The sequence below is a fragment of the Panthera uncia genome, chromosome D1 (assembly GCF_023721935.1).
Source record: "Panthera uncia isolate 11264 chromosome D1, Puncia_PCG_1.0, whole genome shotgun sequence".
Classification (NCBI taxonomy): Eukaryota; Metazoa; Chordata; class Mammalia; order Carnivora; family Felidae; genus Panthera; species Panthera uncia.
The window spans coordinates 82,344,659-82,367,460 of NC_064808.1; positions in this window are offsets into that span (position 1 = coordinate 82,344,659).

Consider the following 22,802-nt stretch of genomic DNA (forward strand, 5'->3'; position numbering starts at 1 on the left):
TCTGGACCATCCAGGAATTTCTTTTGGAATTCCTGCCAGAACTGGAGCTGATATCCAAGTAGAAGCAACCTTGAGGAGACCTACACCCCAGTGAAAAGATAAGGGGAGTGTATTTTAGGTGAGAACATAAGTGTCAGTGTGTAAATGTGGTTTTAGGTGCAAGTCAGAGGACAATATCTGACCACCACTCCCCACCTCCATTACAACCACACTGACAGGCAGGGATTACTGCAATTGCCTCCTGCCTGTCCTCCCTGCTGCTATTCCTGTTCCCTACAATCTGTTATCGATATAGCACCCTTTATGATATCAATCAGGTTATGCCCCATCTCTGTTCATAGTGTTGTAATGGCTCCCTATTCCACTCAGTAAATGTTCAGGTCTTAATGGGCTCTATATCTTCTGGAATCCCCCACACTTCCTTCCACATAACCGATTCCTCTTTACTTCCATCCCTTATCCTCCTCTTCTTCACTTTTCCAGCCACACTGATTGCCTTGTTATTCTGTGGTTACCCCAGGCATACTCTGGTCTCAGGGCATTTGCTATAGCTGTTATAGAATATTTTTTTCCCTAGATATTTGCATGGGTAGTCCCCTCACCTGCTTTAAATCCTTGTTTAATTTTCACTTCTTCAGTGAAGCCTACTCTGACAATCATATTTAGGATTATAGACGTTTCTCGAGCCCCTGTCCTCATACCTTTCCCTATTTGAAAAAAAATCTACAATAGTTAACACCATTTAAAAGGCTGTCTGATTGGCTTATTTATTATGACTTGCCTGTACCTTATAGAATAGAATATATGAGGAGACAGATCTTTGCCTGTTTTGTTCATGGGTATAACTGAAGCAACTAGAACACCTGGATATTGTAGACATAATAAATATTTGTCAAATGATGGAGAACAGAAGCCAAAAAGACACAGAGTAACCCAGTAACCCAAGACAAAGATAATAAAGAGACATATGAAAGACAAGGCTTTTCTCCTTATCACTCCCTTCCCTAATCTCCATTTCCCCTATTTCCTCTTCCTTTCTTTTCTCAGCTCTCACTTCTCATATGGCCAACTTTGTCCCATCTGGTGTGAGCATCTACGGCAGAGGCTACTGAGGCAAACAAGGGCCTGAACATGAATGACTTTTCACTGTTAGGTCACAGATATACTCACAAATAAATATGTATCCCAAACTGGTACAAGAAAATGAGTAATGTGCCCTTAAAATCTACACTTTGGGAGACCAGTTACTTCCACCTTATTGTGTCCATTCTTCTCCATTATACCACTTATAGGAAACTTCTGTGCTAGGACTTACATGCACAGCCTGTAGCTCATCCTTTGACATATTCTCAGAAGTAACAAACCTGATTTCCCTCAGAGTGGGACCACTTTTGAGAAGCAGTGAAACATCACAGAAAATCAAGTCTGACACACAAGCTAAAGGACCAAGCTGATGATTCATATTTGGATCAGAGCCAATATAACTACAAAGGCTTAAAGCTAGGTTTCTGGTCTACTAGGTTACTATGGAAATACTCAAAGGTAACTATAGATGTCCAGAACTGTGGTTGTGCCATCATTGGAATAAGAACATATACTCTCAAAGTGACTACTTTGACAAACAGTACTTATGAATGTCTTCTGAGAATATAATTTAAAAAATACATTATTCTACCATCATAAATCCTACATTTTATAGAATTCACAAACCATCTGACTTTGTTTATGCATTGGTAGAAAGGGAAGAAAGATTTCTTTCCACATCATACTAGGGAAATGGAAATATGAGGAGGAAAAGATATACTTGCCATAGTTCTACCATAGAAAGGTAACCATATCAACCATGAATCGTTTTTTTTTTATCCTGAAATAAAATAGTCATGGGACCAGAGAACCAAAATACACTATTTTTCTTGCTTTCCATTTTTCTATCCATCCCCCACCTCCTCCTTTGTCTTTGAGTTTTCTTAGTAGCTTTATCCTTCTGGATTTTTCTCTGTGCACAATTGTTCTCTAATTCCCCCATCCTCCACATCCCCACTGTGCCACCATTTTGTCCCTCCTGTTGGAATCCATTGTAGGTGGCTGTCTGCCTTCCCTGAGATTGGCTAGAGCCTGCAGCAGCTCTCAGAGAGGCCCTGCTGACACAGTGAAATAAAGTCAGAAAGCTACATTAATTTAAATGACTTTTCTTCACATTTAGGACTGCTATTATGATGTTGATGGTAATAAACGACCTTTTTAGTGTGGGAAATCAAATAATCTTACACAAACATAAATGGGTCTGTACAATAATTATCCTAATGTATTTGGAGAGTGAACTCTGATTATGGGTGTCAGTTCTTGCCTTTCTTAAGGTATTGTAGGGCTAATATAGCAATTGATAGATTGACACTCTTTGTAAGGTGTGGAGTTTATCATTAACATGCTGCATTTCTTACATTTGGCTTCTCTGTAGCTAAGACGTTTTTGAGGATGAGTTTTGATAGCTTTGTAAGTATTGGTTTTGTAGAAGTTTCCAGAAATTTTTGGCAGTGAAGTATGAAAGTATCAAGATTGGGGGGAAAAAGTCAATCTGGTCATCAAAGTTTCTCTATACAAAGTGTGCTCATCACTCACTCATCTCTCAAGAGAAGTAAAGGAATTTGCATTTAGGGAGGAAACGTGTAGTAGAGACAGAAATGTCCTGTGGGAAACAATTCCTTGTTTGTCAGTAGACAAAAATTTACCTGCCTAGAAAATGATTTCCATTCATCCTGGAAAATGTCTTTGCTCTACGTTAAATAACATATGGCTAAAAACATATTTGTTGAGATTTATGTTTTTATTTTTTTTTCAATATTGTTGAGATTTAATAACCCTGCAATCAATGTCTTCTGTGAATAGCTGACTAGTTGGTAATAAAGATCTACTGTCCTACTGAACTGAGGCAGAGCTCCCTGTCTTAATTATTTTAAATAGATAGTTAATTTAATGGACCTGGGTTTTATGGATCTGCCAGTGGTGGTTTTTATGTGTACATAATAAAGGGCCAACAGACAGACTTACACTTTCATCTAAGGGACAGGTGTTAGTGCCAAGTCCAATCTTGCTACTCAGCCCATTACACCTTTACTCCCTTTCTTACCTCCTCACAGAAAGCCCTCTCTCTCCTTCAGCTATCCTCTTCCCCATCCCTTCCAGGCCATGTCTCACCTACCACATCCTATGAGGCTGAGACCCGGAAGGCCACCTCATCCAGGAAGCCTCCTCTGATCTTCCTAAGAAGTCAACTCTTCCTCCTCTTCTTTTTTTTGGTTATAGCAGTCATCACTTGATCCCATTTTGTATCATATTCACCATTACATCTCCCTGAACATCTAGTGGTGTCTTATTACAAAGTAGCACTCAGTGAAGGTTGAATGAGTGAGCAAACAGATTAATGAATGAATCTCACACTGAATACTCTGGTCACTCTTAACCTGAAGCATCTATCTTTGTAAACCTCTTTATCCTGCTCCAGGATTAGGGTCCCGAGCTGAGGCCCTACTTCCTCAACTCATTTATTTAATATCAGATTATATCTGACAAGCTTGACAACTAGAGTGAATATTATCAAACAGGACAATGGTTTGTGCTTCATAAATAAGTGGGCCTCTTAGGTGAGAACCAGTTAATCATATCTCAATGTGAGTGAGTGTAGGCTTGAACGTGATTGAAAAGCAAGACATTTGTTTAGAGTGGATGTTCAGGAAGCACTCTGCAGCTCTTTCGAATTCTTTGAGTTTATTTTCTCTTCAGGGTGTGAATTTCTCTCAGGCTTATGAGCTGACTAGTTCATTAGGCCCTAACTCATACACTGCCTTTTACTTTTGTTTATGTATTTTTAATGTTTGTCTAATATCTCCAGATACATTATGAGCACCTGGAAGGCAAAAACTAAACCTTACAATTCTTTGTATCTCTTAAAACAACATGGCCATGGTGTAATATAGTACACATTCTCAAAAGTTTAAGTAGGATTTTGCCTGTACAGTGGAGTGTAATAACTGAGTGGAAGAGAGAGGTTGTGAGAAAGTTTGTTTTAATGGGGATGATACTTATCTCACAGAAGTTAGAAGAAATTATTTTACAGTCATGAAATTGTAATTCAGCAATATTATTTATTTATACTATCTTATTTCTCAGCTCAGAATTCTGCCACCAACCAGAATGTTTTTACTTTAGGAAATTCTACTCTACTATGTGGAGTAAAAGTTTTCCTAGGTTGTGAGATGTGACTTTGCAGAATGAGATTGGATTTAAGACATGATTTGAGATTACTAACAGTTTTTCCTCTCTCTGCTTTATCCAGCAGAACTGCACAGCCCGTGAATATTTCCTATTTACTTTTGGTAGAGTCCAAAAGGATTTAGCCAGAAACAGATTTTATTTCTTAGACTCTCATGTCTATCTATAATTCCTATAAGATTGGAATTCATGAGATTTTCTTTTCAATAGATATTTATAATCAGCGATATGGACCCACAGAAAGCTATAATAATGAGATTTTATTGTGGGCTAAAAATGGCACCATATGGCCTCTTTGCCACCCCACCTTATACAGTGGTGGTGTTGATAAAATTAGCACCTTTTCAATTTTCTTGACACACTCTGGTGATCACCTTGGTTGTTTATGGGCTAGAATTTTAGACTAGTCAATTGACTTGGGGTAGACTCCCTCGTGGTTATCTAGGAAGAAAGAGTTTCTTTCTTCTTTGAGAGTACAGGGATTTATGACCATTCTCAATATCCACCACATGCACTTTCTTTTGCTTCAGTTCCACCAAGTTCCTTGACACTCTTATAATGTAAACCTTTATTAACCACAGAGTTTTAGACCCACTTGAACAGGAATTCAGTTTTTCATGTCATTTTGCTTTTCCTTTTTTAAATTTTTTAAATGTTTATTCATTTTTGAGGGACAGAGACAGAGCACTAGTGGGGGAGGGGCAGAGAGAGAGGGAGACACAGAATCCGAAGCAGGCTGCAGGCTCTGAGCTGTCAGCAAAGGGCCCAATGCGGGGCTCGAACTCACAGTGAGATCATAACCTGAGCCGAAGTTAGATACTTAACTGACTGAGCCACCCAGGTGCCCTTCATGTTGCTTTTCTGAAGGTAAACCATACTTTGGCATCTTGGCTCTGGCTTCCTCACTTTCTCACAGGTAACCTTGCCACTCTTGGCAGTCCTGGAAATTCCTAACACCTGGCAACTCTTGCTGGAGGTTTATGACACCCCTTCAGAGATAAGATAAAGTGACATTCTTCTAAGCTGAGCTTTCATTTAGTGGCCTTCTTGTGCAGGAGGAGTGTCTCTTCCTTTCCTTCACTGCTATGTCATCCTTGCAGGACATGACTGGTGGTCAGCTGGCAGCTGTGCTGGCCTTGGGTTGATATTAATAAGAAAGAATAAGAAATATGTTCAGTTTAGATAACCATACAAATTGCACCGCTGCATCTTTTCTCGATATTTTTAAAAGGTTAAGATGTTTTTCTAGTTCCAAAATAATAAGAAATCAAGGGAATGGCTAATCTTTTGGTCCCACTTTAGCATCGATTTCAGCTATAGGAGATGAACCATCTCTCAGAAGATTGGCATCTTGCAGAGGAAGCTTTTTATTCCCATTACATGGATTTTCCTCGAGATGCTGAATCTTCAGCCACATCATGGAGGAGGATGTTGTAAAAGAGAGTAAAGTGCCAGCAATGAAGGGGAGAGTCGACATGAGGGTTGCCCTCCAATTACTTTGCTGAGGAATCAGTACCAGTCTGTTGCTTTTTTGAAGATGGGGCTTTGAGAAAGTGGCCAGTAATGAGAGTGCAGAATGTGCCTAATTTATGTAAATCTTCACCATACACCTGAGCACATGGATTAGTGATTTGTCTGATGGCGGCTTTTTGCCAGTCATATCTTTGGCTAGACTGAGGACTCAAAGCACATTGACCAACTGAGGGAGATCCACTCATATCCCATCCAGAACAGAGTAATTCCTGATGAGGAAGGACCACACTAGAGTTTAACTTTGAGACTTATAATTTAAGGAAGAAATGAACATTTCGTCTACAGAACAAAGGTATATTGACGGGTAAAGTTTGCTTTCCCCCCATATCATTTTTTATTAAACCTTTTTGAGTTAATTTTAAATTTGCATGCTGTTGTAAGAAATAATATGGAGACAGTGTAACTTTAACTCAGTTTCTTCCAGTGGTAGGTAACACCTTGTAAAACTATAGTACAGTATCACCACCAGGGTCAAACATATAATCCATTCATCTTATTCAGATTTGTTTTATGTACTTTTATCATACACATAGTTGCCTGTATCTACCATGACAATCAAGATACTGAACAGCTTCAACAACATAAGGATTCCCTGAGTTGCCGTTCATAACCACTCTAGCTTTCCACCCTCCATCCCTAACCCCTCACAATCACTACTCCATTTCTATAATTTTATCATTCTGATAATTAAATCATAAAATATGTAATTTTTAAGACTGACATTTTCTCACAGCATAATTTATCTGAATTCATCCAGGTTATTGTGTGTACCAATAGTTGATTCCTTTCTATTGTTGAGTAGTATTCCATAGTCTAGATGTGGCACAGTTTATTTAACCACTCACCTATGGAAGATCATCTGGGTTGTTTCCATCTTGGGGTAATATAAATAAAGCTAGTATAAACTGTCATATATAGGTTATGTGGATGTGACAACCTCTGGGAAAGAAGGTTGTGTTCACAATCGTAGCTCATGGGCACAGCATATGCATCTTCACAGATTGTGCCTACTGCATGGATATAATCAGGTGTTCACCACTTTCCTGCAGTAATGATGATGAACAAGGTCATGCCTGTGGTGTAGGTGGGAAACTAAGACAGGAAATACAGGGGCTCACAGCCTCTCCTTCTGATCCATGGATCAGAAGTCTGAGCTCCATCTTTCTTTAAAAACCCTTGCCCCTCCTTTCAGGGTCCATCTCATTTCCCTTACCTCCGGTTGAAAGGAGCATACCCTGCAGAGAGAGCAGAGGTGATGTGGTTCTCATGTCCTTTCAATGACCTTGTACCAATTGCAGATGATTTACATGAAGCCCACATTTTTTCTCGTTTTAGTTGGATTGACACTGAGGAGGGACATGGGGTGGTGAAAGGGAGGGAGGTTCCGGGAAGAAGCAAGAGCAGTTCATTGATTGTTATGCATTTGTAATCAACCTCTGATGTTACATGCTCATCTCTACATGGCAAGAACAGTCTCTTTCTCACTCTTACCAGTGGCCAAAAAAGCATTTTATGAACTCACTAATGGGTCTGAATGAAACCCATGAGGACTCACCTGGGCAGGGTGTACAAAAATTCTGGCACTAGTTCCCTGATTCATCCAACTCCTTCTTGTTAAGGGTGGTCATGGGAAGGTATGGGACCTGTGTGTGAAGGGCCATGTTTAGTACAATTATCTGATAGGCATGGAGCTAAGTTGCTCATCACTGCCATCCTAGTCTTTTAGCCTCTTCTTGTTCTGTCTTTCCTACGCAGGGACACAGATTCATGTGTTGGTCCTCTGGTTACCTTCTGTGGGTTTCTATTGGCCTCAAACAGAGGTTCTGTTGTTTAAGGCCCTCCATCACCTTCTCAGTGCCACCCCACCCCTCTGCTACCAGGAGCCAACTTGTTCCATTGAAATTCCCACAATCATCTCTTCATACCTTATTCTTCTTACCTGGAATGTCCTTTCCTCTGCTCTTCCTAGAAAATTTCTAGTTCACTTCCGGGGCACAGTTCCAACATCCTGTCTCCTGTCTTGCCCACACTTTTTGCTTTTGGCATGTATCAATATCACAGTGTTGCTGTGCTTCTAAATTTCCATGGACTCTGAGCTCTTTGACAATTGAAATGTATTCTTCTTTGACCTCATAGTGTCTAGTATTTTATAGCCACCTAATACATGTCTGCTGCATGAAGGATGGAAAAGAAAGAGACCAATGTCAACCTGGTGACTCCCTCCTTGGACTCAGAGACCTGCTCCTTCTGCTCACCATTTCCCTTCCTCTGTACAGCAGTAGGGAGTGCCTTCCCCAAGTACCATGCAGTATCTTTGGACATCTGCATGGAAAAGAGGCTTTGTCCCATCCAATGGGAATAAATTCCATGGTACCTACACACTCCTGAAGTTCCAACCAAGTCCTGTAGTGTCTGTTATTAGTAGTCATAGTAAAATGATTTCCCTTTTTAGGAATTCCCTTGTGGAGTGTTACTCTTGCCTTTCTCTGATTTTTTTTTAAATTAGTTAATTATCTTATTTATTTATTTATTTATTTATCTTAACCTCACATTTATATCCTTCAGGTGCCTATGTATTTGCTGAACACATTCCCAAACCAACAATACCACACAGACAACAATTAGACAGACATTTCCTCCAGGGTTTCTGTTTGTGTGAGGGACAGAGGTGGCTTATTCTGGCTTACCAAAAGAATAATAAATAAAATGGGTGTGGTTCAGAGGAAAAGAGGCAGAAATATATGGGACAGCAATTTAGAAAAACACCTTTTGCCTACTTAAGAAGCTTTAAGTCAGAGTCTTTACCCCTCTTTAGAATCACGGAGGAGAAGTAATTTTTAGATAGAAGTAATTTTTCTCTGAAACATCTGCATACTGTACATGCTGTGTAGTGGTTCTTTCCATTCCAACATATTGTTTCTTTCAATACTTTGCTTTCAGGTGAATATGTCTTATTTCCCTCAACTAGTGCACAGTCTGTGAAAGATAGGAAACATGATTCTACTATGTACTTTGTACCTAGCAAGTAATTAAATATGTATATGTATATATTCATATTCATATTGATTATATATGAATAGTATATCTTATTATTATTTATATATTATATATATTCACATGAATATATATGAATGCATATTCATATTAAAATAACAGACTTCTGGGTTGCAGAGGGTCTCAGAGGCTGGGTCCGGTCATTTGGGAAGGTCACTGTGACCCATTCACTCAGAGCAGGCCACTCTGAGTGATGGATCCATGTTCACATCTGCAGAATAGCACACAACATACTAGTGTTAACACCCTCCAACCTCTGCCTAAACAAAAAGCAAAGAAACTATGCTTCCAGAAGGCAGTTTCTTACAGTTGTCTACACATCCAAGTTGTATTCCCATTTTATGCCTGAGGCCAATGAGGCCGAGGGACATTTCATGGCCTCATTGTATTAGTACTAGGATTTGTAATGGTAAGAGCTCCTGACTTTAAAGTGCTCATGAATTTGGTCGTTTATTGTCATTTGTCCTTGGAAAATAATATCCCTTGTCTGATCCAAATTAATCCTAAAATATATGTATCAACAAAGCTATCTTAAGTTGGCCTTGAACCTTGGAATTGCCTCCTGCCAGTCCTCATTTATTCAGTGTGGCTTAAAAGAACAGAGGCATCTTGAAAATGGCCAGATGGCCCTACACGTCAGTCTCCTTTCTTCTTTCTTCCTCACAAAGTAAATGAAAGTCTGCAGTAAGTGATTCTGAATGTTTAATTCGATGCTTTGATATCAAAATTTGGAGCCATTTCTGTGAATGTGTGGCACCAATTCCATAATGAGATCCTGCATTTGCTGCAGCAGCTGGAAAAATCTGTGGATGTTAGTGTAGCACCCACTGCTATTCAATTGGCAGTTCTGAGAAGTCATGTTCTCCATGAGAATCAAGTCATGGGAAGAAAGGGAAGGGTCAGGGAAAGAAGTGGAGTTGGATTTATGTTTTCTTACACTACCTCAGGAAGTAGATTCTAGAGTTTCTCTCTCTGAGAAAGCTTAGCCCTGGTGCAATCTTTCATGTCCAGGGGATATCAGGATTCTGATCTGTTTATTTATTTGTTCAGTCATTTCAGTGGATTAGCTAAGCTTAATAAAATTCAAGCAACCTGTCCAAATCATAAATTAGCATTAGTGATTCAAGAATACTGATTTCCTCAGGGTTCTGGCAGAATTTACAGCCATCTTCACTTCCTTCTTTTAAATTATAGAATCTTAAAAAGACCTTGGAAGTCATGCAGCCCCACTACCACCCCTTATTAGATCTCTATTAGGCATGCATCCAGACCCTGCTTGGATCAGTGGCTCTCAACAGGTATGCAGAGATACATCTGTGTTCCTTGATCCCTTCACAGGTGTGCTTCTAAATATTAATTAAGGAGTAAACTTTATATTTATAAAACTAACACATGCAGTATTATGGTGATGCCTGACACTTGACCTCACATGACCTCCCATTGAGAGGATTGCAGTTTGTGCTAGTAATACCACAGGAGAAGCTGAAGCTGGTGCTAAACATAGGTTGCATGCCTCAGGAACTTCACCTGGAAGATGTCTAGACTGTGGAGAGCAGAGTGGGGGCAGACAGCTCTGTTCACACTGCTGGTTGGTGCTCAAATTTGGCCAAAGGGTTGTGGGACAATTGTGGAGGCTCTTGTGGACAGGGCGACTTATTTTTAGACCATGGGAGAGATTGTGAAGCAATTATTGCTGACTTGCCTAGAAGATTCTGTGTTAAAATAGTGCCATGAATACAAAATAATTCAAGACTACTGCACTGCTCCCTTTTCATGATGGAGTCTCATTACCTCAAAAAGCAGTCTATTCCAGTTTTGCCCAGCTTCAGTTTTATACAGTTTATATTAAAAATATTTGCTAATACCAACATAAAATCTGGTTGTCTATAACTTCCACCCAAGAGTTTATGTTTTGTTTTTGGAATAGAAACAAATACATCAAACTCCATGTTTACCAAAACTGGCTGTATACTGAATCCTGTAGGAACCCACTTTAAAGTTTGGACTCAGAGATTCCACCCCCAGAAATTCTGCTTGATAGTGGTCCAGGAGATCCTTATTTTTTATTAAGCTTCATAGATACTGCTAATGGACAGCCAAGTTTGGAAAATACTGATGTCTTATAATCTTTAGCTGGCAGCTAATTGTTTTAGGTTAATTGAACAATTTTTCATAAGCTAAAAACCAGACTCCCAACATATAGATCTTATTCATGGCACATTTTCATGCCTTTCATGTGGGTGTATGCCTCTCTTCTATGAAGGAAAAGAATTTAGGTTCTGAGTACATCCATTTACACCATGCATACCTGCTCAGTGTGGGTTGGTCCTACCTAATGCTGTCATCTACAGACACTTTAAATCCAGACTCTTAAAAAAAAAGACACACAATCAGTGAATTAGAGTATTTTCTTTTAGGGCTCATCATCCTTTGTTGTCCTTTCCTTTCAATTTCAAGTTTCCTAATTAAATGTGTGAACAGAGAAACTGTGTTCTTGATAGATGTTACCTGTCATGGGTTGTAGTCCATAATAGAAAACCTAGTTGTTCCATGGGTTGTAGTCCATAATAGAAAACCTAGTTGTTCTTTCTTCTTCTTCTTCTTCTTCTTCTTCTTCTTCTTCTTCTCTTATACTTATAAGCCTATACCAAAGTAAGTAAGGTATAAACATGTTTAGTAACAAAAATAAATAAGCAACAGAGGAGATGACTCATCAGACATTGAGTGAACTTTATCACTATCAGGCCTAAAATAGAATGCGCTGTTACTGCTCATGACTCCAGCAGACTCTTAGCAGATACAAGTCCTTCCTTTTAGCCACATCCTTTCTGATCGTTGTGTCTTCCATTTGAATTGAGCTGTGGTCTTCTGTCTGCCCACATAGTTCTTGTTCCTTTCAAATACAACATAGTCTCCTTTTTACATCTGCTCAGACTGATCCTCTAACACCAAGTAAATCTTGTAAAATACTAGCAAGCTCATGACAAACAGATCTATATTCTACTTCCAGGATTTGGGAATTCTCTTTTCTAGTCTTCACTGAGACTATTCTTAAAGTACTTGTTTTCTAGTGCACAAGAAATAGATATTCATCACAAAGAACTAGAACACAGATTTTAAGAGACTAAAAAATAGGCACAGAGATGAAAATATAGACACACACATTTTTCCCAGACAACAGCAAAACCACACTATACATTCTATTGTCTCTTTTTCCCCACTAAACAATATTCCATGAACAATTTTCCATACAAATGAATCATTTTGCATACAAGTAAATACATATATTCACCATAAAGACATAGCACAACTACTTTTACTGTTGTTGGGTATTTTGTTTCTAGTTCTCCACTATTATAAATGGTAATGATCATAATCATCTCTTAACCATAAGAATTTAATGTTAGTATATATATTTTTTAACTCTGCCAAGAAAATTATTCTGTCTTTCATAGTTGGAGGTGGGGTTTCAGTGCCCTTCTTTCCACTATTAAGTTACAGAATATGGTTCTTTTAAGAAACTAGAAAGTAGTAATTTTATCTGACCTGGAACTTGGGTTCATCATGAGGTTCTTCATGTCTCTAAGTTTGGGAAGAATGGTGCTCATTCTGTTCAGCCTTCTAGAGTCTACTATGGTGCTCCACTTGCTTCTTCCTTTCCTGGTGGTGGGGCGCAGCACTTCTTTGTGTCAGAGAAGGTGGGGAAGGAGGGTGAGGGAAGACACAAGGGACAGCCTGACAACACAGAAAATGCTGACATAAATTAATCAAACAAGGCATCTCACAGGATTGAATTAGTTCCTGATTTATGGTTGCAGTGCCGCGGCTGCCAAGCCGTTTCTTCATGCTCATCTGTTGTTGCCCCTGATTTATGTCGGAGTCTCAGTGCATTGGCTGACTAGAGATCCTTGCACGATGGATGGAAGGGAGAGGGCTGCTCCAATAGTGGCCGTCCCTGGTCCAATCTTCATTCCACCCTCAGAGGGCAGACCCATCTATCAACTTCATTATTTGCCTCATAAACTCAATGTCTGCATCTTTAGGCTCTGTTACATTGCCATGCAAGTCGGGATGGTGATAAAGGGAAAAAAAAATTATTTTTTGACTTCCGTGTTCTTAGAAATTCTTAAAACTGGATAAGATTAAAGCTAAGTCTGTGCTGATGTTATTACCTGTAGGGAGTTGGCCACCCTTCTGTTAGCCACCTTAAGAAACTCTTAATTTTTGCAATGAGAGACACCTGGGGGGTGATTTGTACAAAGATGTGGTTTGGATGCTCGGGGGCTTTTTCCTTCAGAGAGAAAATTTACCACTGCCACACTTTGTTATGGGAAAAAAAATTGTTGGGAACACTTTGCTGCTCATTCTAGAAATCTGTCTGTGGCCTACTGGATATTCATTAATTCATTTGTTTATGTATTCTTTTTCAGAGACCTTGCTAAATGCTGTATACTGATTTCCTGCACTTTTGTCTATATTCTCTGACTTCCAGTCTTTAAGAATTCTATGGCCTACAGGAGGAGACAGGCATAAAACATTTTATCAAATAATCATATGATTGTAGATGTATAATTGCTAATGGTAATAATTCTGGTAAGTGGATTCAAAGTTATGCAGAGTATGTCTAATTTTTTTAAGTGAACATGGAAAACATCAACATCTTTGGAATTCATATGAAACATTCTTTTAAATATATTTAGAGTAGGTAGTGTTGTTTTTGTTTTTGTTTTAAACATATGGTTGGTTGTTGGAAATGGCTAATGTTACTTTAAAACAAGCCTTATTGATAAGGTGAAAGATCAAGTTCACCAATAGTAACTGTGTTCACAATTATCTAAATGATGTGTGATTGCCAAGGCACAGGATTATTTTTATTAGTCTTTAAATGTTATGACTATAATTTCCAAATCTATATCCTAGGCAAAACTGTAAACATCTCTAAAACTCATTGTTCTCATCTTTAAATAGTATCTGATTTATAAAGTTAGTGTGAAATAAGATAAGTTATTTAATATACTTAGCACAACAGGGATACCTGGGTGGCTTGAGGCCCCTGGGTGGCTCAGTCCATTGGGCATCTGACTCTTGATTTTGTCTCAGGTCATGATCTCAGAATTTGTGAGGTTGAATCCTGTGTTGGGCTCTGTGCTAACAGCACAGAGCCTGCTTGGGATTTTCTCTCTCCCTCTCTCTCTGCCCCTCCACTGCTTGCATGTGCATGTACTCTCTCTCTCTCTCAAACTAAATAAATAACCATATGTATATGTATATGTATATGTATATGTATATCTATATCTATATCTATATATATGTATATCTATCTATATATATAGATATACATATATATATGTGTATATGTATGTGTGTGTATCTATCTATAAATAAATAAATATATATATATCATATGTATATATGTATGTGTGTGTATCTATCTATAAATAAATATATATATATATCATATATATGTATATATGTATGTGTGTGTATCTATCTATCTGTATATAAACCTAGGACAACAATACCTGGCATATAGTAGATATTTGACAAATTCCTGTTATTATTTATTGACTTATTTCTAGCACAAATATTTCTCCTATGTTTAAGAATCACATATTATTTATTGGATATCACCAACTGGTATCCTATAGAAACTTCAAAATTAGAATATTAAAAATAAACCTGGATTGATTGTCTTCTCACTCCAATCTGCTAGTACTGCTACTTGCCTTAGATCAATGAACAGCTTTCACCAAAAACATAGGTGCTCCAGTAGGAGTCTAGTTCAGTCTTCCCATGTATCAAAGTTCCAACTATATTGAATGCTTTCACTTCCTCCACCTTGCCATGGTTTTCTCCCTCAGAGCCTTTACCTATGTGGATCCCTCTGCCTGAAACACTCTGTCTTCCTTCATTTCAACTATGTATCTACTATGCATCCTTCAAGTATTAAGTAGACAGCACTTCTTCCAAGAAACTTTATTAAACCTCCATACCTTTTATGGGATTCTTCTAAATATTTCATAGTACCTTATAGTATTCCGATTATGGCACATAACTTCTTATATAAAAAAATAACTATTTTTTGTTACTGAGTCATGGTCTCTACTATTCAGTCACTGAAATACACATTACACTTTATCCCTTTCATAGATTGAGGACTAGGTGCTTGGTACTGCACTACTGAATGAATGAGTCTATCTTCACGGTCAATTCCAATACAGAGGAACTTAAAAACTAATTTAAAGGGTATTTTAAATTAAAAGAGAGGTAATCTTCCAATTGAGTTCAAAGCATCTGCATATACGCACAGGCGGCTTATGCTATGCATTCACATAAGTACCATGATTCACTTTTTACAGATGAACAGATCAACATGAAATCAATTTCCATGAAGTTTTCCAAGAACTATAAAATAAGCCAACTACAGTAACTAGATTCTAACCATTGGTTTTCTTAGCGTCACAAGCATCACACTTTCTGCATCTCTTCTCCCCCAAACACCCCCCCCCCAGGTAGTTCTTATACCCTGGGAAAAAACAAATATCCTTCTAGTCCCCCAACCTTTGCTATTTCTTTGACATCATTCATGAATTTCAGTGTTAAAGGGCACTTTAAAAGTTTTGACCTCTTCTCCTGGGAGACCCGATCTACAGAAGAATTCTTGAGGTAAAAGATAAGCAGTCTTAGACTTTGCAAATTTTTTCCCTACACAACCTGACATCAGACAGAAGAGCAAACAGAGCTTTTGGCTTCCTGTGGGATATTGATTTTCCCTCTCTGCTACAGCATTTTCCTCATCCTCTTGGCATCCTCTGCAAAAATGAAACATGAGACTTGAAAAACTAAAAATACTGAAAGTGACAGGTTATTCTGGCATCATGGGTTATGTGAGAATTCTAGTGGAGAGGGGACCGATGTAGCACACTATTGCCCTTCAGGGGTCATCAAGTAGGCTTTTTAGACCCTGGAGAAGATTGACATAAATAATAGGTATTAGGAATGGCAACATAAAAGCCTTTTGGAAAAGTAAGCTAGAAGGACATCAAGAAGCAAATCTGAGGAGATAATGGAAGACAGAGGTAATGGCCCCACAAAGCAAACAAGAAATGTCTTTTTGAGTTCCTCTAGTAGCAACAGAGCAGGTAGCGGCAGACAGGTAGAACATGTGAGTCAGGGTGACTGTTTCTTAAGTAAAACAATGAGGTATTGGCCAACTTGTTCCCTGAATCTTATCATCAGTTTGATAGTGGGTGGCTCTCAGCTCTCGTACTGGTCAGTCTCCCAGATGTCCTACTGGCCTCTCCAAGGCTGACTGTGCCTATAGTTCAGCCCCACTCCCATAGTCTGTGCTGAATCCCATTTTACAGAAGGAAAGATTTGAGAAGCTCTTGCCTCATGCTCAGTACTTCTATTTTCAGTCTCACCCACTGTCTAACTGACTTTCATTTAGCACCCATGTTCAGTTAACAAGGGAATTGTTGTTCCAGATACCTGTTGCTCACCTTGCCCTACAGTTCTGAATACTAAATTGGGTTCTTTCTTTCGACAACTGAATCCCTGTATTGACAACTTCTCTAATACTTCAGTTCCCTCTTAGTTTTTACATCTCTTCTGGATTGTGCCTTGTTTCTAGTGGTTGAAAAAAAAATTATTACTTTTTGCAGTCTTATTTCCCCAACTATCATGATCTAAAACTTGACCAAGCCACCCATCTGTTTGCTGTCTTTTTCCTTTGATATTTTGTCTTAAGGTCATATCAGACACCCAGCCAGTACCTGGTCACTTTAGTGGAAAGATTTAATCTTGGGTTCTATCCCCCATCTCACTGTAATTAAATGGTTCATGCCCTGTACCTGGACATTTGAGACTTGTCTTCTCTGCTTTTCAAACTGATCATTTAGTCTAGCTGCACAAAGACCTGTACATTATCTTCTGATTTATATGTTAAGCTGTCCAGTGGACATATTTACCTGCCTTTATTATGGTCAACTCTAACTCAGTGTTTAGGAGGCCTAAGTGTATCACTTTCCTTCAAATTCTGCTTCTCCTTCTCTATCCTCTTTTGGTTAATGAAATCACCATCTGTTTACTAACTCAAGCCAGAAACTTAGGCATCAACTTTGACTCACTTTTCCTTTCACCACCTATTCCCTAGGTTCTCTATTCATATCTGTGACTTCTTTCTCCATGAGTGACCTCATCTGATCTTACAGCTCTAAATATTACCCATGTTTTGATGAGATCCAAAACAATTAAAAATAATGTGTGTGTTAGTGTGTGTGCATGCGTGTGCATGTGTGTGTCTCCTTGATGCTCGATAACTGACTTGGCTATCTAACAGTCATCTCAAACACAACATATTCAAAGCAGAACACTTGCTGTCTGACCCCAACACAAGTCTACACTCCCAACAGTCTTCTCCCGTCTCAGCAAATGGCATCACCATGTTGCTCAAAGCCAAATTCTCATAGTTAGCTTTAATTCCTCCTACTGAAATGTAGGCTCCAAGAGAACAGGGGCTTCCTGAGTCTGGCTGAGCACTGTATCCTCAGTGCCTGAACATACTACATACTTAATAATATTTGTTCAATTAATTAATTGATAGTTAATCAGCCCCTATATCTTTGCTTGTTAAATTATCATTATTTGACCTTTCTCTATAAATAGTAGTTTAGCCATGTTTATAACTCTTAATTTAGCTGTATTTAGAATTCTCAGGTAATGTTTCCCTTTTATCTTTTTCAACAGCCCTAATGAGGCAGATGCAGGTATTTTCTGGCAACAAATGAAGACAGTGAGCAGAGAGATGTTAAGCTAATTATCCAAGGTCACTCTGCTGCCCAGTGACTGTTCCAGGATCCCACCAAGGAGAGTCTACATCCAGATTTCTCCTTTTCAACCAGTCTCATGAGGAGGCAGCTAATCGTTGCTCTTCTCAGGATAACCTGCCTGGCCTTAGCTTCCAGGTTTTCACCAGAATCTAGCTCCATCTAGATGCAGGGGGCTTGTGGCTGGAGGTTGTCCTTGACTGTTTCCAGTCTCATAGTTTTTTAGGTCCACAACTTTTACCTTCTTTAGAGCTTCAAGGTAAAATACAGAATATCTGTTTAAATTTGAATTTCAGATAGAAAATAAATCTTATCTTTTAGTGTAACTATGTCCCATGCATTTAATCTGAAACTCAAGTTTAACTGTACATTCTATATTTTTATTTGCTACATTGGGAGTCCCTACCCCTCCTCACTTACATATTTGCCTTTCTGTTCTGACCCATGAAACATTTGGCTTGCTTTCAAGTGTGGCTATATCCTTTTATTCTCTCTATATATGTAGCTTAAGTGTAATATATATATTCCTCCGGTTCTTAAATTTTTTTAATGCTTATTCATTTTTTAAGAGAGAAAGAGAGAGAGAGCATGTGTGCACATGAGTGGGGGAGGGGCAGAGAGAGAGGGAGACACAGAATCTGAAGCAGGATCCAGGCCTTGAGCTGTCAGCACAGAGCCCGATATGGGGCTTCAACTCACAAACCATGAGATTATGGCCTGAGCCAAAGTTGGACACTTAATCACCTGAGCCACCCAGGTGCACCATAAATTTCTCCAGTTCTGAGTCTTAAATTGTATATATGTATATATAATTTATTATTGTTGGGTCTTTGGAATAGAAATTAGTGACCACAGTGTAATTCATTGTAGCATTTTGATAAGAAATCTACTTCATTTTCAAAAAAAAAAAAAGCGTATCTCAAATTTTATAATACTTTCCCTCTTTTAGATACAGAAAAACTCATATGATGTTCCTTGATCTTCATACACCACCAGCAAAAGTGATTTCCTTAAGTTCTAATGTTTGGTACTAATATAAAAATAATGTCTGTTTTGCTTTTCAAATGTAAATTTATTATAAAACATGTTTTTCTTCAACTATCTATGTTTCTTCTAACAAGATGGGTCTCAAACTTCTTTAAAATGATTCTTAAGTACCCCTTCTACAAGAAACCTTCTTGGGCTCTCTCAGGGAGAGCTCATCCCTCCCTGCTCTGGGCCACAGTGCTCCTTCAGATCCACCTGTCAATTCCTATTGAACACTTTGCCTCTGAATTTATGAATGCATTGAACACTGAGGTGCACATAGCACAATGTTTTGTTTTGTTTTCACCTCTATGCTCCCAGCCCCTTGCAAATTCAATAAATATATGTGGTCAATTACTTTCCTAATAAATGTTTACAAGAATAAAGAAGAGTGATATGAGAGCAGCAAAACTTCTATCCCAAGCAAGAAACAATTGGCTCCTCAAAGTTATATTTTTGACTGAAAATTGGCAGATATTAGTGCCAAATAGTCAGTTAACATTGTTTCTCTCGTCTATGCTTATATTTTATATATTTTCCTTTGAGTTTTAAACTTTGGAAAAGGGCATTTATTCTCCTTTCTTGTGTAGTTTTCGTGAACACATATGACAAAGTAGATAAGAAATTAGCATCTGGACCCAGACTGGTTAGGCTCAAGCCAAGACTCTATTACTTTCTAGCTGGACAATATGGGAAAGTTGCACTTTGTGCCTCACATTCTTATATGTAAAGATGGATTATTAACAAGTGCTTTCTCATGTGGTTCTGGTAATAGTAGGTGGATTAATACGTATAAAGAATTCACACAATTCCTAGAACACAGTGATGAGCATGATGTACATGATGAGAGCATGCAGGTCTACATGGCCCAGCTCTTTTCTGAAGCATCACTTTTTACTTTTGGAAGAGTTGTTGGTTTCTGAAGGCCTGCGGTAAGATGTGGTGCATGTGCTCTTGTGCAAGATAGGACAACCCAGAGCTTGCTGTCCAGCAACTCACCATAAATTTTCTAAACTGTACAATATTTCATATTGCTTGTTTTAATACTTAAAGTCCTCTGTCAGCCCGACTTCTGTTTTATTCCTTCAGCTTTCTGCTTTCTTTGTTCTCAGAACACCATTTTTTGTCATTCATTGTTGACTGCTATGTACCCCCAAACATCATTTTCTAGAGCATTAGCCCACATGAAAATCTTCTGGGTCTTTCTGATCATCTAATCAGAAAAGGCAGGACTCTACTGCCAGAACCATCTTCCCCACTTTCCTTTTCACTCACTGACTCTTCCCACTTCCAATTTTCCTGTGTTGGCCTTTTGGAGGCCATTTTGCTAACACTTTTTTCCCAACAGCAAAGCATTCCCAGTCTGGGAGAAAAAATCATCCTGGCACCTCTTCCTGATGTCATTGTTGCTGCTGTGCAAATTAGGAAGGCATGTCACCTGGTTGTCCCCAAGCACACAAAAAAGTAAGATTGAATATTCTGGCTCCCACCTATAGTCAAGTGAATTATCTTCCCATATTTCTTATTGGGACAGGCAGCAGAGCTCATCTTTTTCCGTGGAATTTTTCACGGGAATTTGTTGACATGCCTTTGTTTCCTCCTATACTTGTGAAAATTGAAATATAAGTGAACCTAATACTCTAGGAGGAAACTGTTTTCCTTAGTTTTCTTGAAAGAAGGAGGAAGAGAGAAATGAATGGACGTGTGAATTAACACACTGATAGGCGTGTGAAAGAAAGGGATGGGTCAAAAACACATGCAAGTTTCTGGTTGAGGTGGACAGTTAGATAACAACTGAGATAGAGAAAACTGGAAAAGAAGTCAGAGTATGAAAGGTTATGTGATAGACATGTTGAATTTGCATTAACTGTTGCGGAAAAGTCTGTGCTGAAAAAGGCTAGGGAATCTCCAGCATGTGGGTGATGGTTGAAAACCCAAAATGGATACTATCATCCTGGAGGTTATAAAGAAAGAGCACAAAAGGTGAAGCCTAGGAAAATGCTAGCATTGAAGTCATGATTTCTTCAGGAATGGAAAAGCTTAGGCATATTGATAGCCTGAGGAAAACAGCAAAGAAAATTATCGCAAGAAATTCCCATACATTGCTCACCTGTGGGAAAGGCATTCGACACGGTCCACGGTGGTCAAACCTCTGGCTCAAATTAGAAGGTGACCAGCTTTTAGATCTGCTTGGAATTCACCTGAGTTAGACAAGATTGTGTTTACCCATAATAGCTAACATGGGTCCAGTGGTTTCACTTATTTATTTCATATTTCTCAACAACTGTACAATTTAGGTATGATTCACTTGTTATTAGAGATAAGAGAAACAAATAAATGGAGACCCAACGGATGAGGGTACATGCCCAAGCGACATACCTAGTTAGTGCCAGAACTGGCTTCCAGCCCTAATCAGCTGACCCTAAATCCTATAATTTTTAAAGAAAACACTGTGCAATTTTTTGCTTTATAGCAGCTACTCCTCTAAAATCATTTTGTGGCTCTTTAACTCTTTTTACCTCTTGCTTTTATGTGCTGATATTTTACTATTCTGATAAGAACCCTAGACTGATAATAAGAGGATGGGGACAACAAAACACCAGGGAGAAAAAGGCCAGCCTATTTGCCAGTAATCACACACTTTTCTTCTAGATAATATGCAAGCAACAACGCAGAGGCAGTGATCCAAAACAATGCCAATACTCACTGAATGGAATTGCTAAGAGGTTTCAGTGCTCCCCCCAAAGAGGACAGGTCTGGTAATTGCAAATGAGTTTAATCTGTTTCACATCTGAATTATCCTGGGCTTAGTATCCAAATTGGCTTGCTTCTCAAGTTTGTCAGGTTGGTCTCCTGCACGCTCACCTTTGTCAAGGGAGAAGGAGGTCTGATGAAGAGCAGAGCATGGCTTGGAGCCAGTCTGCTCATCAAGCCACTATATATTGCACACCTATCCACATAAGTCAAATATGATTTTCCTCGGCAAATCTCCTGCCACCCCATTTCTACCCTAGCAGAAGTAATTGCTCCTTCTGTGTATTCCTACTGCATATGCCAACATTATAACATTAACTCTATCACACATAGACTAGTGTTAAGAGTGCAGATACTTCCTGGGTTTGACAGAGGTCAGCCATTATTAGCTATATGACCTTGGGTAGATCATATATTCTCTATGTCCCAGCTCCATCATTTATAAAATAGGATATAGTTCTTGTGTAGATTAAATAAGCTAATATGCATAAGGAACATGTAAGAGCTCCTAGGATCTAGGAATTACTATTTAAAGGTTAGTCATTATCATTAGTTTCTTTAAACATTACCTGTTCCACGAAACTGTAGGTAGTGGTCATTCCTTAATTAATTTATATTTCTCCTCATAGCACCATCTGAGATAGAGAATATGTTCAGTTACTACTGGCTGCAAAAGGAGAATGAATGATTCTCATCTTGGAATGACTAAGGCAGTGTCTGACAATTAGTAAACTGAGCAAGGGAGAGAGTGAGGACCGAATGAATGTAAAATCTGTGGAATGGTAGCTGACAGCAGAGTTGGCATTCAATACACTTTTGTGTCCATCACCAAGCATCTACCTGCTTTTTAGGTAGGTCCCATTAAGTCTTCCAGTTGCCTTTGTCTAGGTAGTATGTATCTGAGGTGTACCCCACCAGAGGACTCCAGTGTTGGGTTTCAGGCTCTGGAGATGAGGGTGGCCTACAGCTATCAAAGAAGCATCCTGGAGAAAAACTCTTACAGTGATCCTAGAAGGATAGACAAGTATTAGAGACCATAGCAGGAGGGGAGGGTCTGCCAGAACCAGCAGCTTCCATCTTCTTTTGCTTGGTGCTGTGTGGTAAAACAAACATGAAACACGGGAAACAAAAACCTGAAAGTACAACCTCCACCCTCAGGGAAAAGACCATTGTATTCATTAGATAAAAGCTTGGAGGACATTTATTCTGCTGGACTCTTTAAAACTGAGAAATTAGAAAACATTTTATTTTTTTTAATGTTTGTTTATTTTGAGAGCAAGAGAGAGAGAGTGCACGTGCACAGGCAGAGGAGGAACAGAGAGAAGGGGAGAGAGAATC